The sequence below is a fragment of the Ostrinia furnacalis genome, unplaced genomic scaffold (assembly GCF_004193835.3).
Source record: "Ostrinia furnacalis isolate ACB-3 unplaced genomic scaffold, ASM419383v2 OfSCF5080, whole genome shotgun sequence".
NCBI classification, from domain to species: Eukaryota; Metazoa; Arthropoda; class Insecta; order Lepidoptera; family Crambidae; genus Ostrinia; species Ostrinia furnacalis.
The window spans coordinates 431,934-437,116 of NW_021135319.1; the positions used below are offsets into that span (position 1 = coordinate 431,934).

The 5,183-nt window shown below is 38.3% G+C and overlaps 1 long non-coding RNA gene across 1 annotated transcript; it reads left to right on the plus strand.

The window, feature by feature from the left end:
- Positions 1 to 1,113: 1,113 nt before the first annotated feature.
- Positions 1,114 to 4,861, plus strand: LOC114360539 (uncharacterized). The gene is made up of 3 exons (XR_003656521.1): positions 1,114 to 1,263; positions 4,218 to 4,330; positions 4,742 to 4,861. It is a non-coding gene; the product is annotated as an uncharacterized LOC114360539 (long non-coding RNA).
- The last annotated feature ends 322 nt before the right edge of the window (positions 4,862 to 5,183 follow it).

Consider the following 5,183-nt stretch of genomic DNA (forward strand, 5'->3'; position numbering starts at 1 on the left):
ATATTTTTAAGGAAGTTATGTTTGCAGCATGTTTGGCGAACCGTCACGATAGTAATTCTTTGAGCTACCTATTGATCTTTTGAGATAACGACCATTTGATGTAGAAAACTATTGAGGTATAATTATAATGAGGGTAATATTATCGAGGTATTGAACATTGATCTAACGTCAATTGAACTAGAGTACGAAACGAATTGTACTTGCATCGAATAAATACTTTTTCTTTCTTTCTTTCAAACGCGGACATAAGTTACTTATACTTCTAGCTCTACTGTAAGCATTCTCTTAAATTCCAAGAAGAAAACCCATCGGCATTATTTATCGATAAACAAGTAGTGCGGCAACATTTCGCCTCGTGTAAAAGTTAGTTTAGCTTTATTAGAGCCCTATTACAAGCGACGCTAAGCCGTCAGGCATCCTAACTTTCCCTTATTTCGGCTTGAAAAGTTATTGTGCCCTAAATAGCCGAAACCGTAACTCTAATTATATCTTGTTGGGAATACGGTACTAAAATAAATTAGGTTCTCCACAAGTACTCCAATTTTACTTTGGAATTTTAGGATCCAATAAAGTGTGGTGTTCTGAGCAATCATCTTAAAGATTAACGTTGATGAATATTAATTAACTTTGCCTCTCCCCGTTAGTTGTTTCACATAAGTATCTCGGTTTAATTTGAGGTTGACGTAACAATCAAGGCTAAATTAATTTAAGAGCCCCTGCGGACTACAGACTTTTATTGGCCGATAGTTTGGCAATAGCAGCCAATCTAAGTATGAGAATTCGACCGATACCAAATCGGTGAAATATACACACAGTCATACACGTTCCTACTGATTCATCATCATCTTTATCTCAGCCATAGGATATCCACTGCTGAACATAGGCCTCCCCCAATACTTTCCATGTTGCCCGGCTGGTAGCGGCGCGCCTTCCTGCTACCTTTATGATGATGTCGTGGGACGTCCACCCACAAGGTGGACCGAAGGCATCATAAAAGCCAGTAACTATCTGCCGACAAAAAGTCTGTAGTCTGTGGAGTCTAAGCCTACAGTCTTGTAGATTTCTCGTTTTGTTTTTACAGATCAATTAACCGATGTTTTTTTGTTTCAGTTCGCAATGGCTACTCGTGTGTGCCGGTCGCTCTGTCAGAAGGTCTGGACATTAGACTAGGAACGGCTGTCACGGAAATCGAATACTATGGACCTGGTGTCACTGTCAAGGCTGTCAACCCACGGGCACTCAACCAACCGCAAACATTCAAAGGTAATGAACTAAAAACTCCACAAAAAAGACAGGAATTCGTCTTCCAAATCTTTAAGTTTTCACACATAATAATCTCCATAGCATAATTTCCAAATCCCAACCAGTTCATAAAAAGCAGCTAATATTGAATTTGCCCTAAGGCACGTACCCGCGTTGCATTAAGCCTCGCATATTTTATCCCAAATAGAAAAATCAAATTCATGTGGCCGTAATATTGAGGAAGAGCAGTTTGAGAAAAAAAAAACAAAGCCCTTAGTCCTTAATGGGCGTTATGAGAAAAATCCACAACGCCGTCGGCTCCTTGTCATTTCTTTGTCGCGGGATGATTTGCAATTCTAACGCTTTAATTTTACTTTGATGAGAGCGAGGCGCAAAAATACGGTCCGGGCTATGTTGACCCGTTGTCCCCACACCGATGGCTTGCCCGGGGCCTTCCGGAGAATTTGCATACAGGCGGGGTCTATTGTACAAGAGGCAGTTAGATGTTTGAGAGGCGGTGCCCGTCTGACTATCTCCGAGTAGTGTTACCAATTACTGACCGTGTGATTCCGGAATGTGTGGTGGTAAGGCGCTTTGTTGCTTGAGTTAGCTAGAAAATCAGTTCAATTGAGAAGTTAGGCCTTGTTCGTGTAGGCAAGCCAATTTAGTCTACATACATAGTAGGTTCATAGAAATCAACTACTTAAATAACTACCAACGTCTTCCAACGAGAATATCCTATTGCAATATTCAAACAAGTACCTACTTTGCGTGCAGATCAAAAAGGCACTTCAATTCAATCAATTGGTTTGCAAATTCACATTGAATTATCAAAAGCAACCCTTGAATTCAGAGTTAAGCTTATTATGATTCAAGTTTTAAAATTCCTTAATTTTATATTTGTTATGTAACCTAGTTATTCTGCGGTTTTATTATGGCCTCAACTCATGGAATCCCTACACTATCTCGTTTGCGCTACGAAAAGTACACACGTTCTCAGATAAAGGGTGATACGATGTTAATTTCGCTGTTCTATGTGGCTATGGATTTTTGCAACAGTGAATACACGCCGAAGGCGATATCTAACGCGCCACGGAGCGGCAATTTCGGGAACTCATGGCGTTCATGAATTTTAATTACCATTCGGCTTTGCGATGTGACTGAAATTGGCTGGACACTGAATACGAGCGATGATAACGTGGGCAGATTAGTGGATGCTACGGTGGAGCTGGAAACTCGGTGACTGGAAGCTTTGAAATGATTTCGAGCTTCGAGATATATGCCATTACTGGTGCGTCTATCACGAACTGGATTCGCATCCGTAACGAGTTTTGCGTGTTTATTTTCTCCCGTCAGTAGGTATCTGGTTTCAAAAAGATCACACACAATGGTTTCAGAATCTTCCTGAATACTGCGATTACAAAAAAAACTCATAGTTACAATTCTTTTCTTACAATGCTATTGGGTAGGTACGGGTAGTACTTATCGATTTTCAGTTGACTCATACGTTTTGGCGCGCGTTTAGCAGCTGAGCGACATTTGAGTAAACTTTACCATTAGTGAAGATTATGCATTTATATTGTGTAATAGGCCTTGTTATAAATACACTATTTCTTGATGTCTATGGTCTGTATTGCGTTCAAAACTCAATTCGATCTCATTGATTTTGTCCTGTGATAGGTGACATTCAGCATTCAGCCAATCAAAATTTACAATACCTACTTTAAATTGAATCGAGTTTTGAACGTCGTCGTCCTGTAATACGCACCTAATTCGCGTTACATTTCTCATCTTTAGGTTACGATTTGATCTAAATCTTCATAGTTTATGTAAATGCAGAAACTGACGAGCACATTATGTTATCTGAATCAAACAGGCGTGGCAACAACGACGAATAAATTGCGCCGATATTTCCAAGGCAAACCTTTACACAAGGGAGTTTCTCGCGGAACAGATTACAATGCAATCATAGCAGCCTTTGATATTTTCCACGAAACGATTATCGCTTGCCCAAGTAATTGTCGGGCGAAACGGCAGCTTAATTATAACGTTTCTCTAACGGTTTAAATCGTTTCCATTCAAAATTAAAACTTAAAGATTAACGACAAACCTTGTTTTTGTGATTTAGGTACACAATTTGGCTCGGCGATTTCGTTTTTATTAATAAGTTGTTGTTTTATAATGTTATGAAGTAGATTCTGCCCGCGGCACTAAGTCTGCTACAGAAAATATCTAAAATACTTTTCTAAGGATCTCAAAGGCCATTTAGATGTAAATATCTTTAAAAATGTTTATTGTAGTCTCAAGTCAGAAATGGGTCCGCTAGCTTTGGTTGTGTATCATATCATACCATTTTGCAAACGAAGCTTTAAAATTGCCAACAGATTTAAGATATATCAGGAGTACCTATCTAAATTCAGCATTGACTATATCAGTTTACGATACATGCAACTCAAATACAGCTTTACTTTTTTACTGGATTGATCTGCAATTCAACTCGGAAAAAAGGCATTAATAAATACTGCCTAACAAAATAATCGTCGGTGACAGTTTTATTTTCTATTCTATTCTATTGGACTCTGCTCTCTCAAGCTTTTTCTTAATTTTGTGTTCAATTCAAAGGTAGGTTCGCAAATATATTTTGTATCATTTACCAATATAGGAACAGTATGATTATGACATTGCACGATTGAATCGCATGATTGTTGGGATTGAAATATTCCTTCTTTGAAGGGTAGTTCATTTCGCCTTATATTATCATGATAAATACAATAGCGGCTCACAAAATATATTTTGCCCGTAGGGAATGCCCAAGCATCTACATTTCTGATTTCGATTTAAAAAGTTGTATGCTTCTACTGTTTTGCACATAGAGATTTAACAATCGATTACGAAATCCATTATATTCCCTCTTATTTAGAAGCTCTGGTTATTTTTTTAGCTCTCATCTAGTTAATCTTACTTTGTTGACACAGGCGATGTGGTGCTCTGCACGCTTCCACTGGGCGTGCTGAAAGTTGCAGTCGCGAACAACGGGCAGAACCAACAGAACTTTATCAAGTTCGACCCGCCTCTGCCGGATTGGAAGGTAAGTTCTTTTAGAGTTAACAGTTACTGCCCACTACGTTTTATGGAAGAGATCGTTTTATAACGATAATACTGTCTAAATTGTGCCGTATCTTTTGAGTATTTCTTTCGTTTCTGTTCTTGTTTTTGTGGTGTGCAAAAAAGTATATTCTATCTATCAGTTTGATTTACCGATGTGGGCACATTAACTACCTACTCTAAATTTTGTGTATTAGGAGATAAAACCTTTTCCTTTCTTGAACTGAAATCTAGAGCGATTCAGTCATTATTATTAGCTGCTGATTCATATGTAAGTGTACAACATAGCATTTGATAGGTGCGAGTTATCAGAAACATAATTTGAAAAAATATTGTTGCACTGCATCATTGATAATGAAAGAAAAACTTGAGAAAATGCATTTTAATTTGACAGGTGGCAGCCATCAAACGCCTTGGCTATGGCAACCTGAACAAGGTGATACTGTGCTTCGAGCGAACCTTCTGGGACCCCAGCGCTAACCTCTTCGGACATGTCGGCACAACTACTGCAAGCAGAGGTTGGTTTTAGGCCTGAGATCTTAACTATTCGATGGGTGCCTGGAATAAAGCCGCAATAGCCATAGCAGCAGTTTTCCGATTAAGTGATTTTAGTAAACTGCGGGTCCCTACACACCTTTTGAATTTTTTTCAGAATTTTATATTTGAAACTGCCTGATTTACCAAAAGCACTATGGATATTGAATCGTTATTCCCATTCATCATTTAAAATTTGTTGACCGAAATAATCGTGCCATATACAATGTTAAAACTTTTATTTAAATCTTCTACAAGCAAACAGCTAAAACTTTTATTTAAATCTTCTACAAGCAAACAGC